The following is a 21374-nucleotide window of genomic DNA, read 5'->3' as shown; positions in this document are numbered from 1 at the left end:
TTTTGGGCGGCCGAAATTTTTATTAAAAGATCCAAATTGAGTCATGCCATGGATAGTCAAGGCGATCGGATGCCGGTGGGGGAAATAGAAGAAGAATTAGAGGCAACCCAGGACCCCAGGGAACAATTGGGAGTAATGGAAGAGGAAAGTAAAGAAGGTGCGGTAGTGGGGGTTGCAGGCGCACAAAATGGCGGCACCTCGCACGCGGCAGCGGGGGCCAACCCCATTGTGCAAATGAGTGCTGAAGAAATGCAGTTATTCGTGACGCAATTCACCGCGATGCTGAAGGAGGAAATGGGAAAATTCAACCGGGACATAAAAAGAGTGGGGAAGCGATTGGGAAATCTAATTGAAGAGTGTGGAAACGAAATAGGTGGCCAGATAAAAGAAGTTGGAAGGGATAGAGACCGCAGGTCGAGCGGGAGGAGCACACGGGTACGCGACGAGGTAGCGTGGCTAGAGGAGCACGGGTTGAGCGAAGTTGAGTAAAGCGAAGTCAAGTGGACGGGTATAGAAATCGCGTATGGGAAAGCCGGCGACCGCCGGAGTAGAGCAAATTTCATTCGCGCCAGCGGTCGTCGAAAATAAAGAAATCGAACCAATAGTGGAAATTGGGGCGGAAGAGACGGACTTAGAAAAGCACTCGTTGAAGGAAGAAATGGAAAATGTGCAAAGTCTGTATCCACACCATGATGCCGTGCTTAACCCCAATGAAAGTTTGCAGGTGTGTGTGGAGAAAAGGATCCCGAAGGTAAGCCGGGCTGTATATGGCGCGAAAAGATTTTTCGGAAAAGTGTTTGGCGCAAAAGGAATTTTAGCGCGCTTGGGATCCCAGCGTAACCCGGGCGGTTGTGGAAGGTCCGTGGTGCACTGTGTGAATGGAAATGGCGCGCGTGTGCGAGCGGTGCCGGAGCGCGAGTGTGAAAGCGAGGGTGAGTGCACGACAGAGTGTGATAGTGGGAGTGATTGTGATACAGAGTGTGAGTTGGTGGTGGCGAGTGTGCGAGAATGCACACCTGGCTTGGTTGTGGAGCGCGTGATTGGGTGTGCGACAGGGGATTGCACACCCATGGGTAGGTGTGCGCTGAGTGGGTGGATGCAGAAGTGCACACCCGGGAGCGTTACGGAGTACGTAACGGGGGAGAGGTGTGCAACCGAGGAGTGGTGTGTAACAGAGAGTGCGGTGATAGAGTGCAGGGAATGTATGGGTTGTATGAGAGGCGTTGGAGCGCCGAGATGTATGAGTGTAGAACGGAACGTGTGGTGTGAGAATGCAATCCGAGCATCGACGTTGACCGGGGCAGCGGTTAGGCCGACATTTAGCCGACGCGAGCTCTCGGTCCGTGACGGGCTTTGTGTGCTGCGGGGACCGGCGGAGGTCGTAGCCGTGGCGGTTTCTCAAGAACCACCGTGCGCGATCCGTGCCGGGCTCCGCCCTGTACGGTCGATTCCGCGCTTTGCCAGGCAAAGCGGGAGGCCCGGTTCGAGAGGAGGGAGAAGGGGTCGGAGCGGCGCCCCCTTGTGGTGGCGGCGCTCCGGCCGGGCAAGGCTGGGCCATCGCGCTTGGGAGCGCAACGCCCTGCGTAGGGATGGTGCCTGGAGTCTTGGCCCGACAAAACCTCCTCCCCTGAATCCGAATGCCGGACGGACCCAACCTGTAGGAGACAAACCACCCAAATTCATTGCTCGGCTTTGCAAAGCCGAGCTTTGATAATGTATTTCCCGCACCGAGAGGCTCAAGCATAGTGGACGATTAATGGCAGCAGTAATGATGGCAAATGGTATACGGTGTAGACTGTAGAGGGATGGTGGTAGATCTACCATCCCTCACATCGTACCTTTTGAGCAAAGGAGCTTTAGCATTTATGGGGTATGGCGGTGCAAACTAGGCCGGGAGGGTTAGGATAACGATAGGAATTTAGAAAGATGACCATAGGTGACTTTAGATTTAAGTAGCGACATTATACCTGTAGTGGGGATGTAGAGTAGGGTCGTTGGATTATAATGACGAGGGATGTGCATAGTATAAGGGATGACAGGGAAGCACTAAGTTAGAGGGAAAACCAGGTAGATTAAATGATGCAGTGTGTTTGTGGTGTGGTTTATTGAATGAGGAATTGGTATGAGAGTCTTGCTGGTGAGCATATTGAAATGAGGAATTGAGAGGCAATGGTTTGGAGAAGTGAAAGTGTATTGAGCAGAGTATTGAGGATGTGTGTGATTGTGCATTGAGTGATTGACTTGCAAGGTGTGCAAGTGAAATGCAGGTGTATGGAGAATGGTTGTCTGGAATAGATGGTATGGAGTGAATGGAGTCTGGAACAAATGGTGTGGAGTGGGAGTGTGGAATACGTGGAATGGAGTGTATGGTGCGAAGGAGTGGATGGGGGAAGGATGGACCCCTCACGAGTATCCGGGGAGGGTAGTTTAAAAGTAGGTAGCGGGAGTAGGAAAATGGTGGTTGGATATTGACATCTGTGGTGCGAAAGTAGCAGAGTACTGCTTGATGGGTGCATTAGTGGAGTGAAATGGCTGGGCGTGTGGCATGTTAGTGAGAATGGTTGGTTGGGCACTCCACCACTGTTAGTCTGTCGGCCAGGTGAGGCCGCAGGTAGGCTCTGGGAGCCAGCTTAGAGTCCAGAGTTAGAGTTCAGCGGGGCCCGAGGATCCGGAGGATGGACCCGGGTAGCCCAGTGTCAGAGAGGGCACCGAGGGGGTAAGCGCCATGGAGGGCCTTCCCCAGGTAGGTTAGGGTGAGGAGCAGGTAAGCTCGGGTGGCGATGTACAGTGGCGGAGGTGTGCAGGTGAGCGGACCTGCTGGTGAGCCACACGACCCAGCCCTGAAATTGTGCAAGGGCACAGAAGGAAAACTTGGGGGAGTGAGACCCCAAATTGGAGAGCGCCACGGTATTTTCAACTAGCTGAGGTACCCGGCTTCGCCCGGGTTGAATAAGAATAATACAAATATATGATGAAAAGAACATGTATATTTTAGAGCAATATCACAGTACATTTCCTACGTGATGTTTTTTCAATTTTCAATTTCTCAAAACCTCTGGGTATGCAACATTTCTGGTTTTCTTACTTGGTGCCAAGACATAAAGATTGCTTGGTTTTCCAACCCTCGAGCAGCCCATGTACAGCTGGCCATGGGGAAACACTTGTTCTGTGAAGTTCAGGCCTACAACCTTCATTGATTGCCCCTGCGCCCTGTTGATGGACATAGCAAAACATAGCCTGATGGGGAACTGAATCCTCTTGAAGGAGAATGGAAGGTCAGGTGGAATAAGTGGTATCCTTGGAATGAATACTTTCTCTCCTCTGTATTGTCCTGTAGCCCAGCAGATATGTGAAAAAATTGTGCTTTTGGTGATACAAGCATGAAATTTTGAACACTGATAGAGCATACTACTAGGAAGATTTTTGGATATAGGGGCATTCAAATCTTTTCCTAGGGACAAAATGGCGGCCATTTTAAAAATGGCCGTTTACGGATAATAAGATACACAGTACCGATGTCTATAAAACTAGATTTACTTATTGCTCAAGCACACCTATGATGTTTTTTTCACGTAAACAGGTTGTAAGATCATAATTAAATGTCAACAAACTCACATAACATTTATTTGGTCCTTATTCTTTACAAAAATAATTACTTTTTGAGCTATTTTGAGCAAACTCCAGAAACACAATGGAAATGAAGTGAAAATGCCACATTAACGCTGTGGAAGTGACTTTCACTATAAAACAGTCTACAAAACAGTCTTCCACATGTTTGTGTATATGTAACAGGTGTGTTATTCCTCCTGTATACTATCGTGTGCACTCCCCTGCACAGTGACACAGAGCTGAGCACTGGAGTGCGGCCTTAACACACTTGCACTGTTTCCTGCAACCCTTCTTGCATCCACATCTAATCAATTGTCGGCATGCCTCAGTTGCCTCTGTGAGGGTTGTCCAATATATCCCCCAGCCGTTATTACTCTGTTTCCAACCCCATTCACTTGGCGATGGGAGCTCAGGTGCGCAAATCATCATCTGGCCCCAACAAAAGCCGGCTTGGTAGGCAGCTCTCTTGATGTGTTGTCTGAGGGCTTCTTGCGTTGGTGGGATAGCCTCTATTGATCTACCAGTCTGGGTGAAGAGATGCTTGCGGGCATCGTTAACATGTTCCTGGCTGCTTGTTCGATCGTAGAGCAGAACAACAAAACGCTCCAGTGGATCCATGTTGTCATTTGCAGTTGAAATGGTTGGTGTGGCAGCCAGTGCGCAGAAAGCTGAGGTGACCTCATCATAGGCTTTCCATGTTTCCCATGCTGTTTTCTTCCCCCTTCCGCCGAAGCAGGACACGGTGTCACACCCAGTGAAGGCGTGGAAGAATGGCAACCCTCGGCACTTGTTTGGTCCCAGTGCCACAGCCATCTCGTGAGCTGCCAAGTGCCTGAAATTCTTCCCTGTGCCAAAAGCAACCCAGAGTTCATCGATGTCAAGATATCCAGTTGCTGCCACTGCAAGGATCAAAACATCTGTGTCCACTGTGCGGATTGACACCTTGGTATAGCCCTGTCTGACTGCATCTTGGACATGGAGTAGTATCCTTGTATCTGCCTCCTCGTGACTACACGGGGAAAGACCAGTAACATCTCGTGGCTGTGTACAAAAAACTTCTTTGTGGTTTGTGGTGACGATTTGCTTGTCAGTCTCAATGTTTGCTATCCTCGTTGCTAGAAAGTCAAACAACTCCACCTTGTTCTCGTCTATGCGAAGGAAGGCCTGCCAGTTTCGAGGGATGGAACTAGATGGCTCAACTCGTCTCCTGGTGCCTTTACCCCTCGTCTTCCTGGTGTCGGCTTTCAAACTGTCTGGGAAATATTCATCCCAGATAATATCAACCCTGCTCTTATTTTGTATCTGAGATGTGATGTATGGCAAGAATACTAGTGATGCATACTCAGAGAAGGTCTTCGCATTACGAGGTGCCAGCATGTTCACGATGGCTGCTCCATCCAGGATCATGACTTCAACAGGGGGGCTTACATCATCATTTTCCCGTGAGGTGATCAGATCTTCTAAGCACCCAACCAGATCAGACTTGGTTCCAAGCCGGATTTTGCCCATTTGTGACAATGCAGGGGACAAGCTTGGTTTTCATGTGCAAAGAATTCATCAAGATCTCCATTCCGTGTCTGGGATGCAATAAACAGCCTGGAGAACAGAACGCAGTCATTCTTCAGAGATACCACCTTCAACTCTGTTCTTGACTTCTCTCTGACTGGGGGTCGGCTGAAGAGAGGGAGATTGTTTCTTTTTATTGGGTCAGTGATAGGCTTTGTCTGATGTACAAGCCTCTCGTTCACATATGTGTCATACTGTTCTTTTCCCAGCTTCTCGATCTGGTAAAGGGTGTTGATGACTGCTGGGTCTGCCAGGTTTCTGCTGTCTAGCACCAAGAGATCTTTGCTGTCGTCACAGAATGGGTTCCCCATCTCTCCTATGACACGGGTGAGTGCTCTCACATCTCGAGCAAAGGCTACCTGCGTGTGCTTTGTCTGTTCATGGTGTTTTAGTTCAGTTTTCCTAATTCTTTTTTCTGTTGTGGCCTCGAACTTATAGATCAGTTTGGCCATCTCTGGACCAGACACCATCCATCGGCGCAAAGCTGCAGCATTCTCCGTAAGACCTACAGCCCCTCCATCACCTTTCACCAATGCATTATTTTGCTCGTGTGCCTGGTCTAAGGCTATGGCAGAGAATGCACGTGTAGTCTTCTTCATGGTGAAGTTTCCTGCCAGAAACTGTGTGTATACAGTTGGATGCTTTGTTGCAAGTGTCACCATGTCGCGCAAGTGAACTGGGATCCACCTGGCATAGTTTGTATGTCCCAAGGCGAAGAACCATGGTACAAGCTTGGTCAGAGCATCAGTGTACAGTTGGAAGTTTCCTTCACGGACGGATCTCACATAGATCAGGACTGCCAGTTCTAGCTGCATAATTAGGAACCAGAACTGAAACTGTGGACTTGCATTGGCTTGTTCACCGCACCAGTCATCTAGTGGTATCGTATCCTGTCCCTCATCTAGTCCACTGGTGTACTGGCTGTAGGCTTCCTTCAGGAGAAGATAGAGAGTACTGGCTGTGACTTGGTGTGCTCGTCGTGTGCGTGTCACATGGGTCACTTTCAGGAAGGAATCAGCAGTACCACTTGTAGCAACCCCTGCAAGCATCAGAACGCCTGTCCACCCACTGCTATCCAGAAGGTCACCGAGGGTTTTCCATGCTGCCATCTCAATATGGAGTCCACCAAAGACCATGACGAAGTGATCTTCTCCGTGTGTTTCTGGCCATCTCCATTGGATCTGTTTGGCAAGTGTGTTCAGTGGCTGATCAAGTGTGATTACAGGGATCTGACCTGGATTCAGAATATCGATTGCTGTCTTGATGACATCCATGGAGTGACGAATCATTGCCACAGATTTTGCCTGGTCATAGAAGAGAGGCAGCAATGAAGTTAAGGCCACACTACACTCTGGTTCTTCTGGAATAGACTGCTTGCTGGCATGGTATCCAGCCCATGATACTGTCTCGTCTCCCTTAAGTGGTGTGTCAGATAGCACTGTCTTCTCCATCTGCTCCAGCCACCTGTCAAAATGCAAGATAATGAACACAATTAAGAACAAACAAGTCCACACAAGTTAACAAGTCTTGGTTATTTAGGTACACATATAACTGTCCACAGTTCAAACACAATAATCAGTTACCTGTACTCAATCTGCATTGCTTCAGGGATGAGTTGGCAGTTGCTTTTGTTGGGACCCGCTAGCTTGGGTACAGGTGGGTCACATTTACCCAGAACAACAGGAGGTACGATGGTGTATGACTGTGGCAGGTGTGCATCTGTTGTTGATGTGTCATCTGGGTTTACCCGTTGAACTCCACGGCTATCGCTATTTGGGTGCTGGAAAAGTGAAATGCCAGTGCCATGGAAGGAGTCGTGGGCACTTGTTGAACTGGGGTTATGATCAATGTTATCCACTGCCCCAGTTGTGAAGAGGTCACTTTTTAGCTCAGGGGGGCAAACTGTACCCTCATTTTGGAAGAAACGGCAGATTCTGTTCCCCAAGTCCGTGGAGATGCTAAGCACCCTGTCATAGGAGATCGAGAGACCCAGGTTGAACATAGTATCAACCAGGTCTCTTTTTCGAGTCTTTGTGTGGATAAGGGTGCCCAGGTACACAGGCAGGGGAGTCTCCCGATTGTGACTGTGCCTCGTGGACGTGGTAGTACTGCTACTCTCTCTGCGGCGTGAGTAACTGTTGAACATAAGGAGTTGTGAGATTGTGAGAGTAGGTGTTGATACCGACGAGTGGCTTGACTGCTCTTGGATGTTAGGACCATTCAAGATCATAGAAACTAGTGATACAAGCGAATTAGGTACCGAATGTTCTTGGCAGTGGGCTTCAAATGAACCACTAAATGTTGAGTTCATTTTCAACATGTCTCTACGAACTATATTTGCGGCTCTAGCAAGACAAACTCCATCACTGTCAGTGTCGTGATCACATGCCTTCTGAAGGGCTGAGCCAACATCCTGGTTGAAAGCAAGCAGAATATCTCGACCGGACATGTGCTCCTCTAGGTCTGGAAAATATGTCATGATTCGATCTTTGAGTTTGGTGGAGTGGACACGCCTGGTCAAGACTGTTCCAAGCTGTTCCAGCCTGGTGGTGTATAGTCTTGCTAGGTCTACCAGCTTGAACACTGGTGTCTGTACAAGAGCATCAGTGCGGGCATCATCGATGTAGGACACTAGCTCTCCAAGTGCTATACCGTGATTGATATCATCTTGTTCATTCAGTGTTGTGCTTGTGGCCCTTGCTTTGTTATAAAGTGACACCAGACACTTCACGTGGTACTGTGCATCTTGTGCTATAAGGTCACCTGCACTCAGTTTAGCAAGAAGTGCCTGATCTCCTAGTTTCAGGGCAGCTGTCCTGACATGTTTATCGAGGTCGAAGGTGGAAGCTTTTCGCAGAGAATTAGTACCCGCTGGTTTGTCACAAAAGAAACACTTTTCAGGCTGTGGCTGTGTGTGGTCTACATGTACTCTGTGACGGGTGTACTTTCTTGAGACACTTGCGGTTTCTTCACTAGACGTTTCTCTTTTTTGTGCCCGATGCAGTTCAGTTTTGTTGTATTTCAGTCTGCATGAATCATGCCACTTAGCCTTGTGGCTCTGGAAGGTTGACTGGATACCTTCACCATCGTCCAGGCGGGACAGTTCTAGAGATTTTGGCAGGCAGCCCATCTGGCTGAAGGTGAGGAGATAATCTGCAAGAGTTTGGTATCCGGACCCTGTGGTTCGCTTGGAATCAGCTGGACAGGCAAGGGCCTCATCGGTGACCTCCTGACATAACACACACTTCTCCCAATCTGTCAGATAAGGCATGTTTGTTCCAGATGTACTAGGGCTTTGGGGGTCTAATAGCTTGAAATTTTTGTTGGCCATTGTCAATTAAGCATTATCCACCACCACCATCCAATCAATATACAAATTGGGAACCAAATCTAGGTAGCTACTACAGTCAATGAGCGAAGGTGCAGTGCAGTCGAGTTATCATCTGAAAAAGAAATACATACATTATTATCATAAATATAGTAATTCGCTTTCGTAACTTTTCACTAGCCTTGCATTGTTCCTTATAGTCACCTAGTCTATGATAGGAAAGTTCATAAAGCTACATCAAAGTTGTTCATATAAAGGTATTGAACCAAAATTACACCCAGGAGAAATCAGATAGTCATGCAAAGTTAAATAATTAAACCGCTAGACCAGTCCTGTCTATTGCAATGGTAAACCATTTGTTCTGCCCCTTATAGGCCACCGTAGATTCCAATTTTGAACCCAGTATGAAGGTATTGCATAGCATGTACATGACAATTTATAATATGCTCATTACATTGTGTTTCAATAGCAGCACAAATGACAAGTCTGAAATAATAGGTAAATATGTCCTTCTTAGCCGCCATTTTGTAAAATGGCCGCCATTTTGGGCCAAGGAGAAATCTGGAATGCCCCTACATCCAAATTTCACTGTAAGGGTATGCCCTAACTGTGTGCCAAGTTTCATGCTTGTATCATCAAAGGCACAATTCTACCACAATTCTTCACATATCTGCCGGACTACTGAGAGGATGGTTGCCTCTAGGACATGCGGCATCATTTGCTGGATTGTCAATCGTGTTCCATTACACAGCTTTGGTGGATCACGATTCCTTAGAAGCATGATTGGTGCTCCCACCTTGAGAATCAACCTGTGTGTTGGGAGTCCTTGAGGCTGACGACTGTTGAGAAACTCAGTTGGGAGGTTTACTGCCTGATCTTCATGTCACTTTGGCAAGAGAATCATAATTTCTTTCATGACCGGGCAGCGAACGTCATTATGTGTGACATTACGTCACTCCTACGGACATGAAAACATTTGTTTTCCTTAAAAATATATTTAAAATAAATAAAATAGTACATAAATTAACAATAAAAGAAGCTAAAAAAACAATTTAAAATACAATAAAAAGCACATTAAAAAAATATAAATATGTACGTACAGTATACTGTACGTACGCGCAACCGCTGATTCTCATTCAAAACAGAGGCGACGTACAGTATTCCTTTACTGTGTCTGTGTTAGCCATGGGTCCGAAGAAGGCTAATGCTAGTGTTTCCAAGCGTAATGTGGTTACGATGGACGATAAGTTAAATCTGATTAAAAGGTATGGAAAAGGTGGAAAAGTGTCGGACTGTCGGTGATAGCGCATAGACCTTATCGCGAATCGGAACCCGCAATGCGTCATGGGATCGGAAAGGGGCAATAGCGCCGCCACAAACTACACCATGGAATTGCAGCTGGCCCGGTTTTTTAAACCATTGATATTAAAATAAAAAGTAGCCTATAACCACCGGAATTTTATGCTGATTCCGAATCTGTGTCTAAAACTTTTCTCCGATGTGTAGTTCTTGAGTTATAAGCGGACATCCAGACAGACACTCCTCCTTTATATATAGAGATGGAAATTGGTTTTTAGAACCACATAGAGTTATGATGGCCAAAGTTCAAAGTTCAAAGAAGTTCAAAGAGTGGCAGAAGGCAAAGGGTACGGGAGCAGAAACAGCAGAGCATGAAAGTTATAAGGCAGCCAGGAAGGCTGCAAAGAAAGAGGTAGCAAAGGCGCAGGAGGCATGTAGGAAAATGTTCGGAGAACGCTTGGATTCGGAAGAGGGTCAGAAAGCAGTATTCAGGATTGCAAAGCAGATAGCGAAAGAGAGGTGTGATGTGATGGGGGTGAGTTGCTTGAAGGATGAAGTGGGACAAATCGTTGTCGACCCAGATGGAATTAAAGGAAGATGGAAAAGATATATGGAAATGCTGTTGAATACAGAGAATGAATGGGATGGCAACATAGAGAGTAACCCAGTTTTAGGACCGGCAGAGAAGATAACTGAGAAGGAAGTTGAGGAAGCGATAAAAGCAATGAAGAGTGGAAAAGCAGGAGGGCCGACGGGAGTTGTGGGAGATATGTTGAAGGCAGCAGGAAGTTGGGGTGTGAAGAGAATGACAGAGATCTGTAATCTGGTGGTGAAAGAAGGCCGCATTCCAGTGGATTGGGAACTGAGTACCCTCGTCCCTCTATACAAGGGGAAAGGTGACCCTCTGGAGTGTGGCTCGTACCGAGCGATAAAGTTATTGGAGCATGGAATGAAGGTATTGGAAAGGGTGTTGGAGAGGAGGATAAGGAAGAAAGTGAAGATCGACGAAATGCAGTTTGGATTTATGCCAGGAAGAGGAACGACAGATGCGCTTTTCATTGTGAGGCAGTTGCAGGAGAAGTACATGGATAAGAGGAAGAAGTTGTTTTTTGGGTTTGTTGATCTGGAGAAAGCATTCGATAGGGTTCCACGCAAAGTATTGACATGGGCATTGAGGAAGTTAGGAGTGGAGGAATGGTTGATCAGAGTAGTGATGGCAATGTACAAAAGAGCACGCACAGCTGTAAGGACGAAGGACGGGAACAGTGGTGAGTTTGAGGTGAAGGTGGGAGTGCATCAGGGGTCGGTACTAAGTCCACTACTATTTGTAGCTGTGATGGAGGTGCTGGCTCAGACCGTAAAGGAGGGTTTACCGTGGGAGTTGTTGTATGCAGATGATCTGGTGTTGATTGCGGAAAGTATGGATGGACTGAAGGAAAAGATGAACAAGTGGAAGGAATGTATGGAGACAAAAGGTCTGAAGGTGAATATCGGAAAGACAAAGGTGATGGCAAGTGGTAAAGCATGTGGTGAGGTGGAAAGAACTGGGAAGTGGCCGTGTGCTGTGTGCAGGAAGGGTGTCGGAGTGAACTCCATTCAATGTACAATGTGTGCTGAGTGGGTTCATCAAAAATGTAGTGGTCTGAGAGGGTCATTAACCAGTGTGGCAGCTACATTCAAATGTAAGGTGTGCACAGAGGGAGCTGCAGATGGAGGAAATGTTGAGTTGGATCTTGGAGACGGCGTGAAGCTGGAAGGTGTGAAAACATTTTGCTACCTCGGAGACATGCTGAATGGAGAAGGTGGATCAGACTCGGCAACGGTTGCTCGAGTGAGATGTGCATGGAAGAAGTTTCGGGAACTGAGTGGCATGCTGATGAGGAGGAGAGTGTCGCTGAAGCTGAAGGGAAAGGTGTATGCTGCATGTGTGAGAAGTGTTATGATTTATGGGAGCGAGACATGGGTAATGAACGTAGAGCAGCAACGAAGGCTGGAAAGGGTGGAAATGCGAATGGTTCGATGGATGTGCGGAGTATCGTTGAGAGAGAGGAAGACAAATGATGAATTGCGAAAGATGATGGGAATATTGCCTGTGATTGATGCTGTGAAGAGGAACAGGTTGAGATGGTTTGGTCATGTATTGAGGAAGGATGAAAGTGACTGGTTGAGAAGAGTGATGGAAGTTAATGTAGAAGGAAGTAGAGGACGGGGAAGACCGAGAAAGACTTGGCTAAAGATGGTGGAAGAAGAAATGCGGGCAAGGGGGTTAACAAGGAGAGATGCAGAAAATAGGGCAAAATGGAGAAGATTGTCATGGGGACCGCAAGGCTAACCCCCGCTCTAGCAGGGAACATGGCCTTAAAATGCATGTTGTGTGTTGTTGTATAGAGTTATGATGGCCAATGGATTGGCAGGGCAAGACCCAGGGTAGTGTAAAGTGTTAAGGTCATTTAGGAAATAGGGAGAAAAATCCCTTCGCACCATCCGCATCCACTCGCCTAAGGTGATATAACTCCACACCATGATTTTGCAGATGTTTGGAATGGTGAGACGCATCATGACGTGGGGGTGACATTGTATGTAATTCCATCCCTTCCTTCTTGGGAGGGATTGATGACAAATTTGGAACTAGAGGGAATGGGAAGGACAAGACGTGAGAGATGAATTTGTAAATTGTGTAAATACGGGTCAGGGCAAGGGTAGGGTAGGTGACATGGGGGGTGACGAACGGTTAGGGACGAGCTTTCTCGGCTCACTCTTTGTAGTTGTTGCAAATTTGTGTGTAATTAGTCGGTTTTTTTTGTTCGCGCCTCGTACGCGGCCTGGTCTCTCCAGGCTCCCTCCCCCCCGTCAGTTTTGTGAATATGGGTTCTTTCCTTCGTAGTATTCGCTTGTTTCTTTGATTTTCTTTTCTCCCCCCTACCTCCCACGAACATCTTACCCTTTGTCCAGCGTTTTGAAAACAGAACAGACAAATAAACAAGCAAACAAAAAAAATTCTTTATTAATTCTTTCTCTCCTCCCGGACACGTGCTTGTTCGCTCTACTCCTCGTCTCGACTTGTGCCCCGCCCCCTATATCTGGTTTTTCTTCCACCTCTGCTCCTGCTTTCTCAAATACACGTTCTCACTTAGAGACTTTTCCCAGATTGTTTGTCATGGTTTTGTTTAAATATTATTTAAATATGTTTAAACCGCAGCCGTGATGCTGACGCCGCCCTCCCACCCCCCCCCCCCAACCCCCGAATTTCCATGTTTTAAACGTTTCCCAGTGTTTACCCTGGATTAGAATAGGTACACCGTATCCCTGCGTGTCGTAAGAGACGACTAAGAGGGTTGGCGTCAGGAAGGGCATCCGGCCATAAAAAACATTGCCTCAAAAAGAGAACCATGACAATTACAACTACAAGTGGGCAGGGTACAGCCCCAAGTGGAGATCGGTTTCTGAGGTTTGGGACATGGAATGTAGGGACAATGACAGGGAGATCAGGAGAAGTGGTGGAAGTATTGGTCAGAAGAAGAGTGGACATATGTTGTGTGCAAGAGACGAGATGGAAGGGAAGTGGTGTGAGAATGGTGAAGGGTAGGCAGGGACAGAAATACAAGTTTATTTGGCAAGGGTGCCTGGAGGGCGTGAATGGTGTTGGTGTCCTGTTTTCTGAGGAGTTTGTAGACAGTGTGGTGAGTGTGACTAGACTGAGTGATAGGTTGATGATGGTGAAAATGATGATTGGAAAGCTCTTGGTGAACGTCATCTCGGGATATGCTCCGCAGGTTGGTCGAAGCGATGCAGAGAAGGACCAGTTCTGGTGTGCGATAGCGAAGCTGATGGAAAACGTGAAAGATGAGGACGTTGTTGTGGTAGGAGGAGACCTAAATGGACATGTGGGAAGGAGTATGGATGGTTTTGACGGAGTTCATGGGGGTTACGGATATGGTGTGAGAAATGGAGAAGGTGAAAGGATTTTGGAGTTTGCTGATGGAGCTGATTTGTTGATTTGTAATACTCAGTTCCAGAAAGAGGATAATAAGCTTGTTACATACACGTCAGGTGGGTCGACGACAACTGTTGACTACCTGATGGTGCGTAGGCGAGATAGGGGGCACCTCCGGGACACAAAGGTGATCCCGGGGGAGGAGGCTGTTTCACAGCACCACTTGGTTGTCTGCGACATAAGGGTGAAAGGTGCGAGGAGAGCTCGGCGGGTGAAGTACCAACCGAGAATGAAGGTAGGTGTGGAGGTTGAAAGAGGTGACAGTAAGGGAGGCATTAAAAGAGAGGCTGAGTAGGGTCGAGGATGATGTGGTTGAGCTTGAAAGTGGTTGGATGTCAATGAAAGCTAGTCTGTTGGGAGCCGTTGGTGAGGTATGTGGATGGACAAAAGGACCACCGAGGCACTCAGAAACATGGTGGTGGGATGATGAAGTTGGAAAGAGGATTGACGAGAAGAGGAAGAAGTTCAAGGAGTGGCAGAAGGCGAAGGGTACGGGAGCAGAAACAGCAGAGCATGAAAGTTATAAGGCAGCCAGGAAGGCTGCAAAGAAAGAGGTAGCAAAGGCGCAGGAGGCATGTAGGAAAATATTCGGAGAACGCTTGGATTCGGAAGAGGGTCAGAAAGCAGTATTCAGGAGTGCAAAGCAGATAGCGAAAGAGAGGTGTGATGTGATGGGGGTGAGTTGCTTGAAGGATGAAGTGGGACAAATCGTTGTCGACCCAGATGGAATTAAAGGAAGATGGAAAAGATATATGGAAATGCTGTTGAATACAGAGAATGAATGGGATGGCAACATAGAGAGTAACCCAGTTTTAGGACCGGCAGAGAAGATAACTGAGAAGGAAGTTGAGGAAGCGATAAAAGCAATGAAGGGTAGAAAAGCGGGAGGGCCGACGGGAGTTGTGGGAGATATGTTGAAGGCAGCAGGAAGTTGGGGGTGTGAAGAGAATGACAGAGATCTGTAATCTGGTGGTGAAAGAAGGCCGCATTCCAGTGGCTTGGGAACTGAGTACCCTCGTCCCTCTATACAAGGGGAAGGGTGACCCGCTGGAGTGTGGCTCGTACCGAGCGATAAAGTTATTGGAGCATGGAATGAAGGTATTGGAAAGGGTGTTGGAGAGGAGGATAAGGAAGAAAGTGAAGATCGATGAAATGCAGTTTGGATTTATGCCAGGAAGAGGAACGACAGATGCGCTTTTCATTGTGAGGCAGTTGCAGGAGAGGTACATGGAGAAGAGGAAGAAGTTGTTTCTTGGGTTTGTTGATCTGGAGAAAGCATTTGATAGGGTTCCACGCAAAGTATTGACATGGGCATTGAGGAAGTTAGGAGTGGAGGAATGGTTGATCAGAGTAGTGATGGCAATGTACAAAAGAGCGCGCACAGCTGTAAGGACGAAGGACGGGATCAGTGGTGAGTTTGAGGTGAAAGTGGGAGTGCATCAGGGGTCGGTACTAAGTCCACTACTATTTGTAGCTGTGATGGAGGTGCTGGCTCAGAACGTAAAGGAGGGTTTACCGTGGGAGTTGTTGTATGCTGATGATCTGGTGTTGATTGCGGAAAGTATGGATGGACTGAAGGAAAAGATGAACAAGTGGAAGGAATGTATGGAGACAAAAGGTCTGAAGGTGAATATCGGAAAGATGAAGGTGATGGCAAGTGGTAAAGCATGTGGTGAGGTGGAAAGAACTGGGAAGTGGCCCTGTGCTGTGTGTCGGAAGGGTGTCGGAGTGAACTCCATTCAATGTACAATGTGCGCTGAGTGGGTTCATCAAAAATGTAGTGGTCTGAGAGGGTCATTAACCAGTGTGGCAGCTACATTCAAATGTAAGGTGTGCACAGAGGGAACTGCAGATGGAGGAAATGTTGAGTTGGATCTTGGAGACGGCGTGAAGCTGGAAGGTGTGAAAACATTTTGCTACCTCGGAGACATGCTGAATGGAGAAGGTGGATCAGACTCGGCAACGGTTGCTAGAGTGAGATGTGCATGGAAGAGGTTTCGGGAACTGAGTGGCGTGCTGATGATGAGGGGAGTGTCGTTGAAGCTGAAAGGAAAGGTGCATGCTGCATGTGTGAGAAGTGTTATGATTTATGGGAGCGAGACATGGGTAATGAACGTAGAGCAGCAACGAAGGTTGGAAAGTGTGGAAATGCGAATGGTTCGACGGATGTGCGGAGTATCGTTGAGAGAGAGGAAGACAAATGATGAATTGCGAAAGATGATGGGAATAGAGCCTGTGATTGATGCTGTGAAGAGGACCCGGTTGAGATGGTTTGGTCATGTGTTGAGGAAGGATGAAAGTGACTGGTTGAGAAGAGTGATGGAAATGAATGTAGAAGGAAGTAGAGGACGGGGAAGACCGAGAAAGACTTGGCTAAAGATGGTGGAAGAAGAAATGCGGGCAAGGGGGTTAACAAGGAGAGATGCAGAAAATAGGGCAAAATGGAGAAGATTGTCATGGGGAACGCAAGGCTAACCCCCGCTCTAGTAGGGAAAATGGCCTTTAAAATGCATGTTGTTGTTGTTGTCTTCCTGCACTCTCTCATTTCTTCGGGTGTCTAGCGCCTTTTGTTTTAAAAGTTCAAAGTAATTGTTCTAAGGCATCTGATGGTGGCTATGTCGTTTAGGGGATAAGGGGAATGTATTCAAGCTTGTATATAGTATGGAATGCCTTGTATTGTCCATCCTGAGTTTTCCTGCCATTTCTCCGACCAATTCCTGCTTGTTGCAATAAATGTATGAAAGAGTTAATATCGTGTCTTGACTGTCTTGACTTATCCTGCTCGGGTTTGATCAGGGATAGCGCTCCTGGCGCAATTGAGCCTAAAAGCACGTAGTCACGTACCAAATTATCCCTAACCCAAGTGATTAATTGGTCTGATAGACAATAGGGTGCCACGCATAACACGGGTTCGCTTGACCAATTAATATTAGTTACGCATCCACTGGCACGGTTCACCATCTGCTTGAATTCATCTCACAGGTGTGGTAAACCGATGCTGGGCACGTATGGTAAACAGAGGTGAGCGTTGTAGATGGCGTCCATGGTCCTTTGATAGACACGTCTTTTAAATTATCCGGGCCACGTCTGTAATCATGTACATATACATGTGTATATATATATATATGTATATATATATATATATAATGGTATTGGTAATCTGGTTCTCCAACCTAATGAGCAGACAACATGACGTCATCGCCATGCACGTCCGCCTTGCCTGCAAAGTTCCAGAGGAACCATCTAGCAGTGCGTCATTACGGATTATAAATACAGATACTGTCACAAGTGCATGCAAAACTCACAGTTACCGACCTGGTTTCGCCCTTGTTGGGGCTTCATCAGGGCAACGCAGTGAGGCTTTCCATACACTTGTAACTCTGTGACCCTTTCGGTTTTTATATCAGTCACTATGCGACCTTCATATCATCAGTGGAGAACCGCCAGCAAGGTGTCCCATACAGCTGCTGCTGCACCTTGCTGGGAGCGATACGCACCGCCTGCCACGCGGTGACGTTATCTCTGGTATCCACTCATCATATGGAGTCGACCTGGTTGCGGTTGGGAGTTACTAATAATGGTATCTGTAATCTGGTTCTCCAACCTAATGTTGTATCCTAATCTGGTTCTCCAGCTGCAACCTAATGCAGCTGTATGGGACACCTTGCTGGCGGTTCTCCACTGATGATATGAAGGTCGCATAGTGACTGATATATATATGTGTGTGTGTGTGTGTGTGTGTGTGTGTGTGTGTGTGTGTGTGTGTGTGTGTGTGTGTGTGTGTGTGTGTGTGTGTATGCTTGTCAATGGCATACCACTGATAGTGAGTGGTGAGGTCCGAGACTAACCCAAGGCAGAACGAACTGTCTGCCTCTCGAGCACATTGTCTTTCCTAGGCAGCCCCCATCAGGGAGTGTTGAAGTCAGAGATTTATGGCGATTTAAAGGCATGACATGACTCAACGGTCTTTCTCTCATAGAAATGGCTCTGAGGGGGAAATGAAAACTTTACAAAGAGCTGTTATATCCTTAACGAGTGTTTTAGAATAAGTGCAAAGTAGTTAAACTTGACTTCTGACATGCCTCACTAATTTGCATCGTTAGAAACTGCAAACTCATCCTCATGACTATATCTAAAAATCTACATCCCGTTTGAACCTTATTTCATGTCTTTACCTTAGTTATCCTTTCTTTTGTTTTTTTAGTGTCTCGGCAAGCTACGAGGTGCCAAGTTTAGGAGCGAAAGACCAATGAGGCCTCTTTGAGACCGGGCAGCCTTGCAAATTGGGTGAAAGGTCAGGGAACGTGTTTGCCCCCACACATCAGCCGAGTTACAGGCCAAAGGGGAGAGGGAATGGAGGGTTGCGAGTCGTCACCAGTGACGTCAGCGGGTGAGCATATAAGAGGCGGGCACAACCAAAATTGGGGTGGATAACTCATTAGACGTGATGCTGGGATGCTGCCAAGATCGAGCTTGTAAAGTGGAAACCACGCCCATCCAGCCGACACACCACGTCCCATCCCGCATATGCCACGCCTACTCCGCCAAGTCCTCCCTCCCTCCCTTCGCCCGAGTGCCTGTACGATTTCCACACCACAAGCAGGGCGACCCTGAAACAACTTTGCCAGTTTGCCAACAACTATTATTGTCTCATGAATTCCTCCAGTCCACCTACTGTCGTGTGAGTAAAGGCCTTAAGTACAGAGATAATTAATCATCTGTCGTCCGTCATTGGTTCGTGGGCGCGTATGATTCAGTACAGGTAAGGGTTCATTATTATATTGGCGTCGCTAACCCCCATACTTCCCAGGAAGTTAAGGCTGTGTTTGTCTGAAGTCAAGTGCAGTGTTGTCCATGTGGGTTGTCCAATGTATATTCATCTGCATGGGTGTGTGCGATTTGTGTTGCAGGTCCTCCATGAGCTTTAGACTCAGTAGAGAGAAAAAAGAAGAATACCCTCCGATCGTGATCACAACCAGAAAGGTCAGTAATATCCAGAGCGTGATGTAACCTGCGGAACATTGTTCTTGGGGTGCTATTTATTCCCATTGACGTTCATGTTAGCCATTTTAATTTTCTAATGGCAAAGACGACTTTTTGCTTTCAGTCTGGTTTCCTGATGAACAGAAGCTCAGAGTCTGTTTGCTCAACTGTTCTGTGCATTTATTTGCTCCAGTTAAGTAACAATGTGAGGTCTGCACTATCGTGTCACCTTCTCGTCGTGCCAAGACTTCTCCCCAAGTGGGGTGGGGTGTTACGACAGGTGGATCTTGAGATTTAGGAAAGGGGGAAAAGGGGGGGTCACAGTGGCCATGTGGGTTTTCCAAGAATAGGCTATATCTGTGCGGTTAATCTTGGAAAGTCGCAACGGAACGATTTCACATCAGAGCTGATGTATCACCAGGTCACCTTGTGGACCCTGATGTCGTTTCTGTGAGGCGCTTTGATCCAGCAATCCACAAAATCATGAAAACGACGGTAATAGATGCCGCCCCAGATCCACAATACAAGGAACTAATCATTGGAACAAAGTTTATGCCTCATGGAGACTTCGTGCTTGATTTCCTGAAATTTCAGCACAATGAGGGCTCGATCCACGTACCTGTCATCCCGGCCTTACTCTCAGGGCAAGACCTGAAAAGCGGAAAATCATAATTTATCTTGTACATTGGATGGGGATTTGAAATCAGCATGTGTTGCATGATTAACTTTCAAAATCAGTGCAGTCACGTGACCATGACACCAATTTGGGATGAGCAATTATCAGTGTTAGGTTTGCATTGAATTTTTTTGCATTCTAAGTTTGCTGCAGGGTTTTAAACGGTTTTAAACCGATTCTAAGGAATCGATTTCCTGTTAAAGGTGCTCAGCGTCCATTTAAACCACCAGTTTCTGCAATGGATGAGATATATTCAAATGTGATCATTCTATCTGAAGCCAAACCTGAGAATTAAAAATGTGTAATTGCAGTAATTTTAAAACTCATTTATAAAAACAAAAAAAAATGCCGGAGATTACAAACAGCGAGAGTGCACCAAGGTGGGAAATTACCTTCACTTCTCCGGAATCACTGCAGCTGCCTGATAACCGGGTGCGACATGTTCGCAGCGCGATGCGAGATAGGGAATGTTTTTAATCTCAGAAAGCAAAGAGAGCATTAATGTACGAAATCAGGCCTCGGCTAAGACTCCATTAATGATATTAAATAGTTGGAAGATACAAAAATATCAACAGGTTTGCTTTGTGGTCAACAGCAGCACAATTGGCAGTCCTTTATTTTTATACACTGGTATTTCAAATCTTTTTCGTCGTTTTGTTTTACGTTGAAAAATGGGGGGTGGGGTGGGGGGGGGGGGGTGGGAGTGTCCAGATCCCCTGGAGAATCCCCTCACCAACTCTTCCAACTTCCCCGATCCACAAATGTGTGCCTTCCAGTGACGAAAGACCTGGACAGATTCTGCTATGGTGGTCGTGAGACGAAGCTCAGGCATAAGAAGCACCTTTTCGTCTGCTCTCTGAATGGCTGCTGAAGGTAAATGGGGTCTTTGCTCTTCTGGTGTGAGTACTCCCCATGGTGAAAGGCTGACCATATGGGCCCATTCCATAGCTATGGTGAAGGGCCCTGTGTACGTATTGCTATATTGTCTGGTCTCCGTTGAGTCAGCATAGGCAGGGAGCTGTGCTCTGCCAATTTTGTAAGGGGCGAGGTCGATGCCCCCTGCATGAAGGCCTTGTGTCCCTATTACGAAACAGTATTGTGTTGTCTCGGTTGAGTTGGCATATTCCGGGAGCTATATTCCACCAATTTTGTAAGGAGTGAGGTCACTGCCCCTTTCATGAGAGCCCTGTGTCCGTATTGCTATATCGTGTTGTCTTGGTTGAGTCAGCATACGCATTGACTGGACTCCGTCAAGAACAATGACTGACTCGTACTCTGGCATTCCAGAAGTACAGCTCCTTGTATATGCTGCCAATCTGGTAAGGGGTGGAATCACTGACCCTATAGGTTAGAGCAGGAATTTGGAATTTGTTCCTGGTGCTGGCGATAGCCCACCTACTCTGTGCAAAGGACACCGTGGGATCTTTAACGTCCACCAACTAATGCCAGCAGATTGGACGCCCAATTTAACACCAATTTGAGGAAGGGCACACACATTGATGTATCGGCCTGCATGCAAAACACCAGTGTTGACCAGCAAAAAAATAAACACCACTGAGGGAGGATTACACCACTTTTACCTTCATTCTCAACCTCCCCAGGGGGAACGCAAAGCCCTCTGGGACAATGTCGGTCAAACCCAGGGAGCCCACAAAAGGAACGCTGAACTACACCATTTATTTGCCCTTAAATGCGCCCAAGTTACCAGAGATCCATGATAAGCCTGTAGGAATCATCCTCGGCATTGCCATCGGAGTTCTCACAATCGGAATCAGTATCCTGGATTATTTATGCGGGATTGGCCTCTGGGTCACTGTCACTGCGGTTGTCAGGTGTATTACCACATTGTCACTGTTGTTGCGTATACTGTCACACTCTCAAAGTCATTGTCCTCACTGTGCATTGAGGAAATGCAGCTG

At 47.1% G+C, this 21374-nt stretch overlaps 1 protein-coding gene across 1 annotated transcript in view; it reads right to left on the bottom strand.

Moving 5' to 3' along the window:
* LOC137438171 (voltage-dependent L-type calcium channel subunit alpha-1D-like) overlaps window positions 1–21374 on the bottom strand; it is a 429914-nt gene that overhangs the window by 53741 nt on the left and 354799 nt on the right. The gene's annotated exons all lie outside the window — the stretch shown is intronic.

Source organism: Myxine glutinosa, chromosome 12, assembly GCF_964187855.1.
Source record: "Myxine glutinosa chromosome 12, kmMyxGlut1.1, whole genome shotgun sequence".
NCBI classification, from domain to species: Eukaryota; Metazoa; Chordata; class Myxini; order Myxiniformes; family Myxinidae; genus Myxine; species Myxine glutinosa.
The sequence above is the reverse complement of the archived record's forward strand: the minus strand, read 5'-3'. Positions and strand labels throughout refer to the sequence as shown.